The 18,533-nt window shown below is 44.2% G+C and overlaps 1 protein-coding gene across 20 annotated transcripts in view; it reads left to right on the forward strand.

The window, feature by feature from the left end:
- The window catches only part of PROM1 (prominin 1), a 616,480-nt gene that overhangs the window by 296,899 nt on the left and 301,048 nt on the right, over positions 1–18,533 (forward strand). The gene's annotated exons all lie outside the window — the stretch shown is intronic.

Here is an 18,533-nt window from a genome sequence, read left to right on the forward strand (position 1 = left end):
GCTGGTGTGCGTCATCCGTGTGGGGGATGACGTTAGACTGTGGCTCCACGCACAGTTTAACTTTAAGCATCAACTATAAGCCCTCTGTTGTCGGAAAACAACACATTGAACTCTTGCTTGTCTAAAACGAGAAGCACAGTTAATCATTTTCCATAAACGTCAACCGTAAAATTATAAGTAATTCATTAAAAAGGTTAACAGTTAGTCACATACACCAGTAATTTATTGTAGCAGGTGAGATTCCCCACCACTTGGAGGCTCATCCGTTTCATAAAGCTATTTTCACACATCAGTAAAACCTAGTTGCACAGATAACATCATTTACCAAAAGTGTTTGCCCTCGTAAACGTAATCTTCTGACTTGGAAATTTGTCCAGCATGGTAGAATTTCTAGTTACGCAAATTTACTGACTGGGGCAAGGGTATGAACCTTTCTAGCAGCGTCAACCACCAAAAATCTGAGAAAAATTCAAAACTCACAAGTCTAGCAGGTAGGGAATAGAAATGTCTAAAATGAATGGGGTTGTATGGGAAGGAGCCTTCCCTTAGGAAACAAGTTGTCGTGAGTGTACAGCTGTGCCTGCTGAAATGTCAAAACATTTTGTGGAGTGGCACATTTTGTTCCCAGTAAGGAAACATTGTTCCCTGTGCGGAAACCCCTTTCCCTGCACCTACGCCTATGTTGGAGTAAACTTGTGCCTTCCTGCACTGGAAATCAGTTCACCCTGCTCTTGCCAGGAGTATATTTCTGGCGATTTTCAAGATGAGCAGGGGTGGAGGAGAGGTTATGAGTGGCCACAGATTAACGTTTATGGTTAGTCACAAAGTTACCAAGTTTAGCTTGCCTTGAAATGGCCACACTTCACTCTTGTGTGGGATTTACCCAAGTGGAATATTACAGAATGTTCAGTGAAAGAAAATGTAGAAACGATCGGAACAACTTCAGTGATTACCTTTCACTCATAAATCCACTTGTGCTTCTAATGCAGTTTTCACATGCAGTTTGCAAACCACTTTGTCAAGCACGCCTTAAGAGTGTGCCTTTCTGAATTAAAAGCCTGAAGTTTTATCAAAGGGGCCTCAATAAGATGAACATTATCTGACCTTTAAAAAGAGGAAAAGGGTTTTCATCAGGAGGCATTTCTGACGAACATTCATTTGAAAGAAATATCACCTCTTAATGAGAGTTATCAGTGTCACAGCTCATCCCTTAACTACAGAGCTTGCATGCATTCTTACAGATGTATTAAATGCTAGTCAGCACTAGGAATGTTCTGCCAATGATACTGACACATGAATCTCAGTTTAAAGGAACAACACGCATTTTAATACAATTTGTTTTGGCCTAATTTTCTACCTTTATTTTCTTAAAGGTCTAATGCATCAATTAATGATTTTTAACTGTCCTTAAAATTAATTCAAGTAACCCTTACTTAAAGAATCGAGTTTGGGTAGCCAAGATGGAAACTGCTGCTGTGGGACAATGACAATCCTGGTCTGCACTCTTTTCACTGGAGGTGACGCAAGCGGGTCAATTTCACAAAGAAAGTAGCATCTTTATGCGTAGCAGACTTGCACATATGCTTTTTGTCAAATTACTACTTTTTGGGGTTTTGCATTAATCCGTAGACCTAAGCACGTATGAACTCACAGTTTTCTGGGCATATACCTAACTTAGCCAATTTCTTTCCATTTGGTTTCTTAAACTTCCTTCACTTCTCACTATATATGAGTGTGTTTCAATGTTTTGTACACCCAGGGCCCGATATATTAGCATTTTTTGACACATCACAACATAGCTTGCTGCGGTATGCTGCATGAAATGGAGAGGGACGGCACCATATTTACTAACATATGGTGCATTCCTGCTTTCTCTCTGCACTGGCACATTCAGTGCAGCCTAGTGCCAATGCAGGCACCCATGCATCATGGTGCTAGGGTGCAGAATTGCAGGCAGAATTGCTTTTATGTAGGAAGGGACACTTCCCCGCACAAACTCCATCTTAGAACCGTTTTCCTCTTTTTATGTGCTGTATTTTGCAGCACAATTAGAAAGAGAAAAAAAGGAGGTGGAATAAAGATATTTTCCTTGTTGCACCTCTAACAGGAAAGTATAGCTTTTTGACGCACTACCAGGTCTACCCCTCTTGGTAAATCTGGGAATGCACCATAATACATGGGTGGATGCACAGGAACACTTAGGCCCATATTTATACTTTTTTTAGCGCCTCAATTGCGTCGTTTTTTGATGCAAAATTGGCGCAATCTTACAAAATGCAATTGTATTTTGTAAGTTTGCGCCGATTTTGCGTCAAAAAACAACGCAAATGTGGCGCTAAAAAAGTATAAATACGGGCCTTACTTTCTTCCCTTGTAATGCCTTCCCGGCACAGAGCAATTTGTGCTGCCATCTATTATTCCAGATTTTCCAAGCAATGCAGGGCAACACAAGGTGGCCATGCACGGGTTGGTAAATCTGATTTAAGGATTGCAGGGCAACACAACACAGTCCTATGATAAATCTGGCCCCAAGTTTGTACACTAACTCAAGCTAAGTAAGCCAGTTGGGTGTTCTAAACTATTGCAAACATTTGTGAACACTCACAAATTATTTGGGAGGTATGTTTATCTCCCACCTTCCACCTGTGAACCCCATGCTCCCATCCCTAGCATTGAATTTATGGCCACGGAAAATCCAACATATTTGCTGATTTTCTACAGTCTTCAATTCCACCTGTGGGTCAAAATGTACATCTCTCCCTGTTTCGGTCTTTCAAGCTGGCTGCACCATATTCCTGTCTTTCTGTTTTCCATCACTGGAATGCAATCGTATATGTGGTACTTTTTGCCAACTTTGTAATAAAAACAACGCAGGAGTGGTGCACGCGTGCACACACATACATTGACCATCATTTGCATAATTTTCATGCCAGCCATCGAAGCTGAGTTGTTTGTCCCATCTGTAAACTACTCTAAATGATGCAAAGTTTTGACCAGTGTTACGCCCTAACGCTCTAACAAATACAAAATAATCGCTGGCGGGAAAACATTAGGTAAATACTGAAAAGTATTATTTAAAACAAATGGTTTGAACAATGTTACTGACAATATGCTTACTTTGTGTTTACAGTGTTCTTACAAATGTATCATTTGTCCTTAAATTAAAAAAAAAAAATCACCGTAGAAGAACCTTCACTTCTTCCTCTAAAGTGGTCCTTAATCCCTACATAATGTTACCAGTGTTACTGAGGCTGAATGCGCCTATAAATGCATTATCTGTGACTCTCTTCACCCCCAACCCATCCTACCAGTGACTGCCAGGGACCACATACCTCAATAAATGTTCTTCCCGGTGCACTGATTCTCCTTCAATTTTCAGAGAGATCATAATGCCAGACAAATTGGCAGGACTGCAGAGTTTGGGGAACTTTTCTCTACATGCTGCTTGATAAGCCTATGACTGGATTAGCTGGATATAAAGACTGGACTAGCCTATAAACAAGTCCTATAAACAAGTCTTAGGGACAACAGATAAGACACAAAGAAGGAACAAAGACAAAGTGGTAATGCTGGCCAGGGAAGATAGTGACACAACCCATTATTGTCTAATTCAGGAACAATCAATGATACACTGGAAAATAAATCCTGGTCCCAGTGACCTGATGATGCCAGCAGGAGTATTGACAATATCTAGCTCTGCTGCGGTGCTGGGAGAGAGGTGCATATGGATCTCATTTCGTGCCCCAAGTATGACCAACGTAGAGGTTGAGGAGTATCCTGGACATTTCTTGCTTACCCAGATCCACATTGTTGTGGCTCAGAAGGGATCATAGTTGTATTCATTTGAATCCTACCTTACAACATCTTTAGAGTTCTCAGCTAACTTTCCATCCCCTGTAGCCAAGTACCAGTAACAGGGGACAAGGGCTTTTTCGTCATCTTTTCTGTTCCGTTCCTGGACACAGAAAGTTATAGGTGGATGCACACCACTGCTTAATTTGAGCTGCTGGTTGCCGGTGGGGACCACTGGCACTCATTTCTGGGAACCAGCGCTTATTTTTACTCATCAGACATTCCCTGAGAGTAAGACGGAAAAAACAAGCAAAAAGGAAGTAGCAGAAAGAGAAAGAGGGAAAACCGTCACAAAGGGAGAAAACAGGAACCCGCAAGAGTGAGATAAAGGGGAGGGAAGTCCATTGGATTGAAGAGGTCTGGGGTGTTTTCAGAACTATGCAACTGTGGTATTTGGCACACGCTGACATGTAATAGCACCAGCTGTGGGATTTTGAGCAGAGCTTGGGCACCGACACCGATTCCTTACAAATTAAGCACTGGTGAACACCAAGAAGAACATAGCTGCTGCCCTAAAGCCTGTGTGTTACACAGTTGGCATTGCTCCTTGATGCGGAAATCACTACTGGCATATTGTCTTTAGATTTGGGGGTGCCTCTAGCATATTGGCATATTGTATCAAGTTCCTGGGGTTTACTGATGGGTGTGTGTGTCAGTGTGTGCACTCATGTGTGTAGTGGTGAGGTTATGTGTGTGATTGTCGGGGCCAAACTGGCTGTACCGGCCATCGGGCATTTCCCTGTGATGCTTGAAGGGTGAGGGCTGCTTTTGTAGCAGTGCAGCAGTTTTAAAAGCACTGCAGAGTTCCTTATATATCCAACAGTTTTCAGTCAACAATAAAAGTGCCAAGATATCTCTGGTGATTAATGTACCTACTGGATAGAGTTTGGGTTTTTGCCTAGTGGCAGTTTTGACTTATCTAAGGTAGCGCAGAGGGTTGAGGTGCCTGTTACAACAAACCTGTTCCATGCAGCTTACAGAACAGTATTCTATGTGCATAGCTATCAGCTATGAACTGCCATTAAAGAGCTGCAGGCACACTGCATGGTACAGGTTAGAATGTTATTTTTTCTGTCTTTAATTATCCTACTTTTTCTAAAAAAGGTTTTGTTTGGGTAGGAATAATTTTGTTATTAGTAAAGCCAACCCTAAGCACTGTGTTTATGCTTCCCCAGACCAAGCACTCGTAAAAAATACCTACCAATGTAGATGGCATGTGAATCCTACACCTTGTAGTCCCTTTTGCCAACATTTATTATACACTGATTTACACACATATGATTCATTGTCTCTGTATGTGTATGTGTGAGATGTAAAGTGCTCCAACACCTTATGCTGATAAGAGAGGTGCTATAAAACAAATGAAATACATGTGAGAGAGGGGCTATGGATGGTGATGGTGAGAAAATCATTGAAGAACCCCAATAAAGACTGCTGTATCTTGGTGCAGTGTAAGGTCATCATTTACATCATTTGGATACAATTGAATATATAAAGAAAAATGTGTTGTATATTTATGAGCAGTTTGTGCCATGCTTGCATCACGCAACATGGTGCATTCATGGCGCATACCACTAAGTAATATTTTTGAAGCCCTGCAAAGCCACTTTGTGTGGCTTTGAATGGCTTCAAAAATATGGAGTAAGGGAGGCACTCCATGGGTGCTCCCATTCAACTCCTATGGTTTTTGATGCATTTTCAGATTTACCTGACCTGGTAAACCTGGGAATGCTCCAAAAAATACGCCTCCTCAGGAGAGGCCTAACAAGGCCAGCACACACAGAAAGAGGAAAGAGCCTCTCAGGATGTTTTTTGTGCAGGAAGGTGCCCCTTTTGGCACAAAAACAATCCTGTATGCAATGCAGGCACCCTTGCCTATTGCCCATGGTGCAAGGGTGCCTGCATGGGCAATAGGCTACCAAAAGGGCACCATCACAGGGGAGAGGACAGGAATGAGCTGTATTGGATAAATACAGAGCATTCCTTCTCTTTCCCTGTAATGCAGAGCAGCGCAGCAAGGTGACTTGCTGAACTGATCTGCAACACATAATCCATAAATATGTGCCTATGTTCACTCCTCCCAACAGCAGCAGCATCTCTCAAGCACAGGCATTCCACCTGTCTATGACCACATACCCCTGTGCTGATATACAAATATAGGCCTTTCTTAAACAATAGCTGTGGACCACTCACCTTCTCAGCATCTTCCAATGGCCATCGTGCAGCCCTGCAGTGGATTCCCACTGGAGTTGCCATCCACAGAGGAGGGCCACGCGGTGTTCAGGCCAGGGAGTTTTTCAGGGCGTAATATGTAAAGTTCTGGTGCTTCATCTAGTATATTGTGCCCAGTTCTGAGGCCTCACCTGGAGTACTGTTTTCATTTCTGGCGACTACATCAACATTTTGTGCCCTCTTCTGATTGCCTCATTCGAAGTGTTCTGTTGAGAAGGCTTTTTTGTGGAGGTCGTCTGGCACATTGTGTTGAGTTACATTAACCTCATTTGGAGTACTGTTTTTAATTCTGGAGATCACTTCTGACATATTGTGCCGAGTTCTGGTTGCCACCTTTGATGTGTGGTGCCCAGCACTGGGAGTAACACATAGAGTATGGTGTTATTTTATAGGGGCTACCTTTAGTGTATTGTCTGAGGTGTAGGTGTCTGCCTCTGGCATTGCGTGTACAGTTGTGATGCCATATGGGGAATGTTGCATCCAGTCCCAAGGCACCATTTGACAAATTGCCTCAAGTTTTGGAGGCCACAGGTTCCTTATCGGCTTCCGTTATGAAAGTCAGTGTTGGAATATGTCCACAAAATGTTTCGTTATTAATGCATATGCATTTAGGGAGAATTGTGGGATAAATGGGTCGATTAACTCATGAGAGGGAGAGTAAATAGGTAAATGGTTGAATGGATGAGCGAGAGTTTGCGAGTGATTTGATTGATGAAACGTTGAGTGAATTAGTCAATGATCAATATGCGAGTGAATAAGTGGATTTAGGCATTTTTACTGATAGCTAGGTGGGTGGTAAAAGTTCTATGTTAGTTTGCAGGGAGAAATAGGTCTGTTATGAGGGAGGCATGAATGGGTGTTTGGGTGATATGGGAGGGCAATGTGGATGGATTTTTGGGAAGCATGGGTTAGTTGGTGGGAAGAGAGTTATAGATGAATAGCTGACTTAACGTGCAAAAGAAATGGTTGAATGAGTGAATTGGATGGAGTGTGAGAGTAATGAGTGCTTGGCTTGGGGTCAATGGATAAGTTACAGGGGATATATGGGTAATTTGGAGAGAAGCATGAAGGGGTGAATGGATGCATGAATGTTTCAGTGAGCTGGAGAGATGCATTGATAGGGAGGAATGGATGAGGTGAGTGGATGGAGTGTATTTATCGAGAGAGGAATGTATGTGAGAGATGATTTGGAGGAATGGATGAAGAGATGGGTGAGTCCAGGGATAGATGAAGTGACAGTATGGATGGATGGCAATAATTTATGATTGGATTAAAGAAATGGGCAACTAGATGGGTATGTTTAGGAGATGTTGGGATGGATAGATGAGTTGGATAGATGATGTGTGGGTGATCTGAAGGCAGGGCTGGCTTTACTGCTGGTGGTGCCTGGTGCAACAATCTTTTTAGATGCTCCACCACCCATGACCTCCTCCCCAGATTCCCCCAGTACCATCTGGCAAAAGTGTCCCTCATCGCTCCAAAGCCCCTCTCTCACATACAATTAGTTTGTTTTAAAGCACTGGTAAAGACTGACTTTAGTAATCCACTCAGCTAGCCACATAAAATACAGATCTGTTTCTTCTTGCAGGCATATTAACCCTGTGCTCTACTTTATGGTGAGTCAAAACTGCACTAGACAAAACTCCAGCCTCTCTCTAGCAGGAATACTGTATTAGTCACAAGAATTATCTTGACATTTTTATTGCTCCCTAAAAGCTGGATGCACAGTAAGTTATTGCTCAACACGGTACCCCCTTAAAGTGAGTGCCCTGCCTTGGTTGGAGGGATAAATGTGGGTAGATATGCATATGAGGATGGTTCAGTAGATGGAAAGGCAGATGGCTGGAAATAAACTATTGATAGGAGCATCAAGGAAGCAGAGAGCAGGAGGAAAGACTAACAGAGAAGAAATGTGGACTAATAAGTATGATGATTCTTACTACAAGATGCGATGGCCCGTGGCCATTAGTACCTAGCCATTAGATATTTATCCTACAGGGTCATAGAAGATATTAAGAGGAGACATCTCACCCACCAAATGGTGGCATGCTTCATCATTTGTGTGTCCCCTCACTCAAGTAGGTCAATATCACATGCATGGGCTCAACCAGGTGTGAGAGCTCCTACATGATTAGTATTCTGGAGAGATTCAGGGGTCCAGGTTATGTAAAAAATATTATAGGTGTACCCAAAATACCTTTATTTATTGGGTACCCATATCATGATTAAAAACTCACAGATGGGCTCTTAAATGAAAATGCAATGATTCCGGCATCCTTTTACTACCAACATGTTTCTGCCAACTATGGTAATGCCTAAATAGGATTATTGGCTTTCATCAGGGCTCCTACACCTTTGTGCCTATCTCTTTCTAATTGTAGGAGTGTATGAAATAAGGAAGCGTGGGGCTCTCCTACCTGAACAATTGATAAAGTTGAAAAAACCTTTAAGATACGAAAAATGTCAGTTAGTACTATACTAGTGGTTTAATATTTCACACAAGCTCGTCCCAACATGAAGAGACGCAACAGCATTCAGATTGGTGATCACAGCAAGCCATGCACACTCCATGTTCCTACTTGTAAAATCCTGTACTGTTAAAAACGTGTACACTGCATACCTTAAATCCACACTCCCATCTATATATAAAGGTGTTACATCAGCATCCATCGTTGCTATATATGACATGCAGAAGTGGGCACGCACAAATGTGACCTAACTCATCTCCTTTGGGTTTTTAATTGTACCTCTTCGGCTACGAGGAAATTGGCGCTTCCCTGCAGTCACACGGTTGAAGGTAATCGCAGTAAGATATTTATTAATATTTGTATTAAATTAGAAGTGCGTTACTAATTAAACAATTACTCTATTATAAGTTCCGCATAATATACTAGAACAGCAAAAAGTATGACCTCTACAGTATTACTTATTAGGTTCTAAGCTGACTATTATTATAGTCCCCCCTTTGTTGGTTATTGAGATTACAAAGTTGTTGCTAATGTGCCACAAATGGTGCTGCGCGTGTAATCTGGAAACACTAGTCGCAACCTACCTGGCTAATTCTTATCTACAAATGTGCCATGCCCTGGATATTATATCATGCTTGTTTCTTATGTCATGGTCGTAGTCGCTTCGCAGCATTTTCAACAAATATAAGCTGACTCGTGGTTTGAGTCTAGTATTTCTGGCAGGACAAACACAAAGGCACACCATAAAACATATATAACTTTTGATATGTCTTTGATCTACTTGATATAAAACTGTTCTGACCAGTCGAGTTAATGTCTCCCCCAGAAGATTTACAGTTGCAGTACCTTGGCCCATAGAATCAAAATAAAGTTCCACTGTGGAGACTGCAGCAAGGGAGCTCAAGGGTACATGCCTCTATTTCAGCACCTACATGTTTTTCCTCTGCTGCCAGGGACTCCTGTGTAACGTCATTCGTTTTTTGGGTCAAGCGCGTAAGCACTTTGACCTGTTGTGAGTATTGTGGACTTTTAACCACGCACACTGCACGCCCATCACTTTCACTCGTTCGTGGGCTTGCCTTTCAAAAATCCTTTGTTATCATTCGTAAATGCCTTATGTTTGTCCCTTCTTGGGGCGGTTTTGTTACTGCTTTGCAGAGTGCCCGCTTTACATGGATAATTGCACGATTACTGATAAGTTTGACTGCAAACAAAATTCTTTTTTTCGTTTTGTGTCTCTCCTTCACGCTCAAGCTTATGGGGACCATGGCGCTTTGAATCGTCTCGCTTATGTCAACTGTTTAATTTTTCATTTTCAGTTTAAGTGGCAAGAAAAGTCCAGTTAGGAATTTACAACGCTAATGGCTCTAACTTGAGCAAATGCGAGGCCCATTGCATTGCAAATGCTTGTTTTATGTTTCCCTCGCCCGCGTCCCTCATAGTGCTCATGCCCCCTTCGTCTAGTCATGTGGTACGCCTAGGTAATGTGAGAAGGCATCATGAGAGTTGTGGTCCCACCTCTCCTGTTTCACAGGGACACCAGCCTGCGTTAGCTTGTGCTAATGGCATTACTGATTAACCTTATCTTGAATGTACTTAAAAATAGAGCGTCTATGTTTGTTTTATTATGATTTGACACTTGCTTCCTAACTAATAGGGTGTCAGTAATTGAGCAAATACTCTGTGCCACTGACGCTGGGGGCATCAATACTTTTAATAATTGTTTTACTATCCGCTATACAGTTCCATCATCATGGGCTAATTCATTCTTTGTATTGTTTATGAGATTTGTGATACTACAATCATATGGAGTCCAATATTGAAAAATGTAGCATACAAATGTGTAGACTGCATTGAATATTTGTGGGGAGGTACTTCTGTGTAATCAATGGTGATGTAACGTGTAGTGCTACAACCAGTTGGCCATATGGGGGGTCATTCTGACCCTGGCGGTAATTACCGCCATGGCGGAGGTCGGCGGTAGCACCGCCAACAGGCTGGCGGTGCACCGCTAGGCATTCTGACCGCGGCGGTTCAGCCGCGGCCAGAAACGGAAAGTCGGCGGTGTACCGCCGACTTCCCGCTGCCCTTGAGCATCCTCCATGGCGGCGGAGCGCGCTCCGCCGCCATGGGGATTCTGACACCCCCTACCGCCATCCGGTTCCTGGCGGTTCTCCCGCCAGGAACAGGATGGTGGTAGGGGGTGCCGCGGGGCCCCTGGAGGCCCCTGCAGTGCCCATGCCAATGGCATGGGCACTGCAGGGGCCCCCATAAGAGGACCCCACGAAGAATTTCAGTGTCTGCTTTGCAGGCACTGAAATTCGCGACGGGTGCAACTGCACCCGTCGCACCTTCCCACTCCGCCGGCTCCATTCTGAGCCGGCGTCCTCGTGGGAAGGGTGTTTCCCGCTGGGCTGGCGGGCGGACTTTCGGCGGTCGCCCGCCGGCCCAGTGGGAAAGCCAGAATGACCGCCGCGGTCTTTTGACCGCGGAGCGGTCTTTCGGCGGGAACCGCTTGGCGGGCGGCGACCGCCGTCCGCCGTGGTCAGAATCACCCCCATAGTCTGTTCATAATTGGGGATTACCGTATATTTAGTTGTGAAGTGACTTATACTGCTGCAAAAGGAGAGGATAGGTACTGGGTCATTAACTTCATGTGTCCCACGATTAGCAAAATATCCTATCCAGTATTTGTTGGGCAGTGATAATTTACTAGCTGTTTATGGATTAATTGCTGATTTACCATAAATTCTTAGACACCACTTTCTGTCAATTCAGGTGCAATCTGTGCTGGATTTTTGTATCCGTCATAGTCAGCTTGGCAAGGGGTGCATCTCAACTTGTGTACTACCAGGCTAATCCAAGTCTGGATATAGACAGGTGAATAACAACACCAGGGGATATTGGGGGTCATTCTGACCCTGGCGGTAATTACCGCCATGGCGGAGGTCGGCGGTAGCACCGCCAACAGGCTGGCGGTGCACCGCTGGGCAACCGCCGCGGCCAGAAACGGAAAGTCGGCGGTGTACCGCCGACTTCCCGCTGCCCTTGAGAATCCTCCATGGCGGCGGAGCACGCTCCGCCGCCATGGGGATTCTGACACCCCCTACTGCCATCCGGTTCCTGGCGGTTCTCCCGCCAGGAACAGGATGGCGGTAGGGGGTGCCGCGGGGCCCCTGGGGGCCCCTGCAGTGCCCATGCCAATCGCATGGGCACTGCAGGGGCCCCCGTAAGAGGGCCCCACGAAGAATTTCAGTGTCTGCTTTGCAGGCACTGAAATTCGCGACGGGTGCAACTGCACCCGTCGCACCTTCCCACTCCGCCGGCTCCATTCTGAGCCGGCGTCCTCGTGGGAAGGGAGTTTCCCGCTGGGCTGGCGGGCGGACTTTCGGCGGTCGCCCGCCGGCCCAGTGGGAAAGCCAGAATGACCGCCGCGGTCTTTTGACCGCGGAGCGGTCTTTCGGCGGGAACCGCTTGGCGGGCGGCGACCGACGTCCGCCGCGGTCAGAATCACCCCCATTGTGTTTAGCAGCTCTCTCTGTGTGGTCTCTGTCAGAATACATGACTCCACATGAGACACAGATTAAAGTTGCCCCCATGCTATATCATTGTTAAGTCCCTGTTTATCAGTCCCAAGCGATAAATCCATTTTTGTTCATAGTAAATTAATTTCTTGTCAAATAGATTGGGTTGCCTGTAATTGTTTTCAAGGCCACTCATTTTAAATCTCTATCTGAATGGTGTGCATTTAATAAGTGCCTCATGCGCTTTGTATTACCTTTTCTACATCTGGTGGTGCTCCTATGTTCATTTATCCTCACTTTTACTTTTCTGGTGGTCATTCCCACAGAGAGTAAGGCGCATGTGCAAATGAAACTGTAAGCATTGTTCTCTGAGTTGCAATTTGTATGTGCCTTCAATACCTATGGTGTTCTTAGTCTTACTTCCATGTCTTTTCCTTTCAAGGTTAACATACATACATTGCAATTCCCACATGAGTAGTGCCCTGTGATAGCTGGTAAATTCCATAAGGACTGTATATCTGTGGCTCGTTTCGCATCCGTTTCTTTTGGCCTTGTGTGTAGCACTGTATCTCTTGATGTACCTCCTTTGAATACAAACACTGGTTTATTACAATTCAGTGATAATGATGTCAATATTTTCGTTGACTATCTTTTCACCATATTAGGGAGTGGGTTGTATGTGGTAACACAAATCAATCTATTCTGTTGTTTTTTTTTGTTTTGTTGTTATAATACTTTACAAGGTATATTCTGTGTCCACCTTCTCATCTACCTTATACTTTTGTTGGCGGTTTCTCTTTCCCTCTATTTGGTTGTCAGCTTTTCTGAATATTTAAGAAAGTCTTTTTTGTGCAATTCCTTCTCAATTGTCTGAAAGGGAGGTTTTCTCTTAGAGATCTAGGATTAATGAAAACATAACACATTGTTGCAGTCTGTTTGTAGAACACCTCCGTATTAAAGTGCCCTGCTGGACCCTAATCTTTAGATTTAAAAAGTATTGCTCGCTACAGATAGATGATACAGTGAATTTAAGGAATTATTATTAACTAACTGATTGAAAGATAGAAGTAGATTCTCTTCTCCTTTCCAAATCATAAACACGTCAACAATTTAACGTTTCCAAAGTCGTTTATTTTTATTGTATGGATTAACTTCATCAAAATGTGTTTTGATTTGAAATCATGTATGTACAGACAAACTATTCTAGGTACAAAATCGCTGCCCATGGAAGCACAATGGGTCTGAAGAAAAAAAACATTCTTTAAATTGAAAATAATGTTTCGTCAGTACCATATGTGGACAGTCCAGCATAAAACCTTTAGGTGTAATGAAATCTCGTGGTTCATTTTATGGAAATGATGTGGGGACTCTTATTGACTGTTCCTAAGGGATACTCGTATATAATGGTTCTACGTCCATTGTTACCAAAATCTCATCTTTTGGATTAAATGTTATCCCTTCCAGAAGGTTCAGTATATCTTTTGCATCCTGTAGGCAGGTAGGCATCTTCCTCATCAGTGGTTTTCCCCATAACCTTTTGCCTTCAACGCTCCTGTTTGCTGACTTCATTTTTGCTGGCTTTAGGACTCTGCACACATTACTACTGATAACCCGTGCTAAAGTGTTTGTGCTCTCTCCATAAAACATGATAGAATTGGCCTATACCCACTTGGCATATTTAATTTACTTGTAAGTCTGTAGTAAAGTGGCACTTCCTGTGCACAGGGCCTGTAATTTGAATGCTATTAGTGGGCCTGCAGCAGTGATTGTGCCAACCACTTAAGTAGCCCTCTAAACATGTCTGAGGTCTGCCATTGCACCCAGTGTGTGCAGTTTTAAATTGCCATGTCGACCTGGCAAAATAACCCTTTTGCCAGGCCCTAGCCTCCCTTTTTTTTATACATGTAAGTCACCCCTAGGGTAGCTCCTGGGCAGCCCGGAGCAGTGTATCTATAACCCTGGCTGATGAAGGGTGATACCCCGAAATCGGTCCCAGGATTCTTGTTTCTGGTCCAGGGAGGACCTGGTCTGGCAGTTCGGGCTGAACTGTTCCCATGAGGAACAGGGTCAAGACTGATTTGCATATGGCTGGGTCGAACCTGGGGTGGTGTGCTAGGCAAAAAAACGATGGATTAAACCTGATCTTTGTGACTGGGGGTGAATGTTTGCATTGTTCAGCATTCCGTCAATCATCTGTTCTTTTTGCTTTTGTCACCCTAAGTGGGAAGGATATGCCCAGATGTGGGTCCCGTGCGCACTATGCACTGGATTCAAGCTAGCCTGGATGATGAAGGGTGATATCCCGAAATCGGCCCCAGGATGCTTGTTTCCAGTCCAGGAAGGACCTGGCTTGGCAGTTTGGGCTGGACTGTTCCACTGGGGAACAGGGTCAAGACTGATTTGCCTATGACTGGGTGCAGAGTGGGGTGGTGTGGTAGGCAACAAAATGATGGATTAAACCCAGATCTTTGTGACTAGGGGTGAATGTTTGCATTGTTCAGCATTCTGTCCATCACCTGCCCTTTTTTTTAGTCTCCCTAAGTGGGAAGGGTATGCCCAGACATCGGTCCCGACTCACTGTGCCACTGGATTCAGGCTGATCCTAAGGAATCCGATCCCAGGATTTTTGTTTCCTGTCCAAGGAGGACCTGGCATGGCAGTTTCGGCTGGACTTTTCCCATGGGGAACAGGGTAAAGACTGATTTGCAAATGGCTTAATCCAAATAGGGTGCTCTGGTAGGCAAAAAAACAACAGATTAAACCAAGATCTTTGTGGCTGAGGGTGAATGTTTGCATTGTTCAGCATTCTGTCCATCATCTGTTCTTTTTGCTTTTGTCACTTTTAGTGCGAAGGGTATGCCCAGATGTGGGTCCCATGCTCACTGCACCACTGGATTCAAGCTAGCCTGACTAATGAAGGGTGATACCCTGAAACCGGTCCCAGGATGCTTGTTTCCGGTCCAGGAAGGACCTGGTTCGGCAGTTCGGGCTGGACTTTTCCCCTGAGGACCAGGGTTAAGACTGATTTCCATATGACTGAGTCCAAACTGAGGTGGCGTGTTAGGCAAAACAATAAATTAAATGCAGATCTTTGTGACTAGGTGTAAATGTTTGCATTGTTCAGCATTCCGTCCAGTATCTGTTCTTTTTACTTTTAGAAAGTAGGCATTTCCCTGCAGTTACTGCTCTATGTCACTTACAGCCTATCTCCAATCCATGTCTGTTCTGTGCTGGTTGACAGCTCCCCTTGTGAATTCCACTCAGACAGCCATAAACACAGGACACTCATCGGCATTCATCTGTATACTGATGGGTCTTCCTGGGCAGGAAGGGTGGAGGGGCTCTCACTTACACTTCAAAGGCTAGTGGCCTGACCTCACACAAAGGAGTGATAACCTCCCACAGATCTCCTGCCAGACAGGGCTGGATTGAAATAGGAACTGGTGCACTTCAAAACAACTCTTTGAAGTTTCCCTTTCTTCAAAGGCACATTTGGGCATATATACTAGGTCTGTGACCCCCTGAAATCAGACAGTTCTGGACCTACAACTGGACTCTGTCAGAGGGATGGCCGTGATGCCCAAAGGACTCAACTGGGCTGCTTTTCTGGAAGGATTGCTCTCCTGCCTGCTTGTGGCCCTTTTGCCTGCTGGCCCCTGACTTTGCTGGAAGGACTCTGCTTTCCTCCATATGTGCTCTCCAATGGCTAGGACTGAGCTTGGTCCTCTGTTCTGAAGTCTCAGGGCCATCAAAAACTTCATCTGAAGGAGAAAATCCACAGCGCTGGAAAAACCGACGCAACCCCTGCAAAATTCGATGCTGGCAGAATCAACGCAGACCCTGTCTTGTGGCTGAAAAATTGCTGTATCGCCTGCTGGATCGACACAGCAGCTGTTGCTTCTTCACAACATGTTTTGGATTTTCCACGTATTGTCCCTGTCATGCGTGGAAAATCTCCCTGCCTCGCAGTGAGGAACCAAGACTGCTTTGCCAGATATCAGTGCATCGCCTTACTGCAGGGAAATAAACTATGCACCACCTTCACCACACTAGAAACAATAAGGCTTCGCCCTACTTTCCGACACACATCTTTCTCTTCATCCCTCTGCGTTATTTTTGACATATCCCAGGTAGTGTGTGTTACTGAGTCTTAGGGATTGAGACTCATTTAAATGTTTAAAAACTGATAGCATAACTTGTGCATATTGAATTTATGTTGTTTGCTCTTATTTAATTCAGATAAATCATATCTATTTTCCTACACTGGTGTGGAGTACCTTTTGTGGTGTTTTCATTGTGTTACTGTATGAGTTATTGCACACATACTTAACACATTGCCTTCAAAGTTAAGCCTACCTGCTCTGTGCCAAGCTACCAGAGGGTGACCACAGGATAATTTAGATTGTGTTGTGACTTACCCTGACTAGGACTGTGGTTCCTACTTGGACAGAGTGCATAGCTCTGTCAGCTAGAGATCCAATTTATAACACTTGGGGACTGCAAAGGGAAACCTCTAATAGCATCTCCCACTTCAAAGGAAGGCCCAGGAATAAATATTGGACCCCAGACACCAACATTTCCGTACACTTCTGGACGTGTGGATACACTGCCAGGAAGAAGGACTGCTGTGCTGCTGAAAAGACTGCCACTCTGCTGAACTGCTTCTCTGAAGAAACTGCTGCCCTGCTGTGCTGACATGCTGCCCTGTTGCCGGAGTGAAAAGGGCTGGACCTGCATCTGTCGAACCCATGATCCCAAAGTGACTCAAAGGGCTAGTTGGCTAGGCTCTTGACTAGAGCCTCAGGAACAGAAGGCACCAGCAACCTTTGCATCGCCCCCTCACAGCTCTTTGGAAGTGTCACATCGCTTTGACTGAAAAAGCATCACAGATGCTGGACTTTGCATCACAAGCCCTGATTGACTGGATTCTTGACAGTGATGCAGGACCTCACATTGCAGCTCATAGAGCTCCTTAGTACAAACAGATTGCCTCGACTGCGTGATGCAAACCAGAATCTACAGTTGGCGCTTTCTGCTTTTTGGCACTATTTTTACTAAAATCTTTATACTTGCATACCTCCGGTTCTACTGATTGGATTTTTGTCATTTTGCTCTTGTTTTATTTGTACTTTATTTTTCCAAGTTAGTGTGGGATTTTTCTTGTGATGTGTTTTCTAATTATTACTGTTTGAACTGCTGCATAAATACTTTACACGTTGCCTCTATGTTAAGCCTGACTGCTCTGTGCCAAACTGCCAGAGAGTTAAGCACAGGTTAATTTGGGGTTTGCTTGTGGCACGGACTGTAGTTGTTGCTTCAGTAAGGCTTCATCCCCTCAACTAGTAACTCAATTTCTTACAGTTATCTCTTGTATTTCCCCTTATAATTCAATAACCTGAGGCACTTATCGCTACACAATTGCCCCGCCTTTGTATGCAGGTTTGATGATAACTGTTTCCAGGTCCGGTAGTTCTAACAGTGCTTGTTGTTCTAAGTTAGATAGATTGTGATAAATCTCACATCAATGATTTTTCAAATTGTCAATCTCTTTTGAGACATCCTGTTCAAAGGCCATGACTTCTAGTGGCCTAAGTGACATCACTGGCGTAAAAGTGGACTTCTTTTGTAACCCTGTATTTTCCATTCTTCTGCCTTCAAAGGAAAACAGGATGCATTCAATAAGAAAAAAATGAAACATTTTAGTTTCAGTTTTTAGGACTAGGCAGGGGTCCCATGGGGGGCCATTCACATTTGAGAATGGTTACCACCACCCTTGAGGTGTTGGTAAAAAAATGAATATTTTGCTACTGTAATTTGGTTGCAAAACATTCATACATACCACTGCAAATCGATAATAGGAAGGAACACCCTAAACATGCCCTTTCCAAACACTGATTTGTAAACCCAAATTGCAGTTCAGTAACAGGTAACAAATCACAGTTGGCTTTTTGTACATATTAGAAACCTCTTTTGCTGTTGCTAATTGCCTGTGAGTTGGGCCATTTGCGACCCCGAAAAACGTTTTGTACATATGGCCCTTAATCTTTACGGCCCTAAAAGAAAGTGAATGTGTCCCTATGTAATGTTACTGGTGCTCATCTAAAGAGCTCCAGCAGCCCTGGGCTTAGTTGGTGCTGCATATATCTGGCAAAAAAGGAACAAAAAATACAAAAGCCGTATGTGTGCAGAGTGTAACATGCCATGAGTGTAAACTAGGGGCCAGATTTATCAAAATTTTCCGCACTACAATGAAGAAAGACATGTTGCTGCACTACGCTGCGTGAAAGAGGGAGGGCAGGCATGCGCCATATCTATCGAGATACCACTGATTCCTGTCATCTGCCTGCACCAGCGCAGCCTAGAGTCAACACAAGCACCCTTGCGCCACAGAGCAAGGGTGCCTCTGTTACAATCAAGATTGTTTTTGTGCAGGTAGGGACACTTTCCTGCACAAAAA

Source organism: Pleurodeles waltl, chromosome 1_2 (genome assembly GCF_031143425.1).
Source record: "Pleurodeles waltl isolate 20211129_DDA chromosome 1_2, aPleWal1.hap1.20221129, whole genome shotgun sequence".
NCBI lineage: Eukaryota > Metazoa > Chordata > Amphibia > Caudata > Salamandridae > Pleurodeles > Pleurodeles waltl.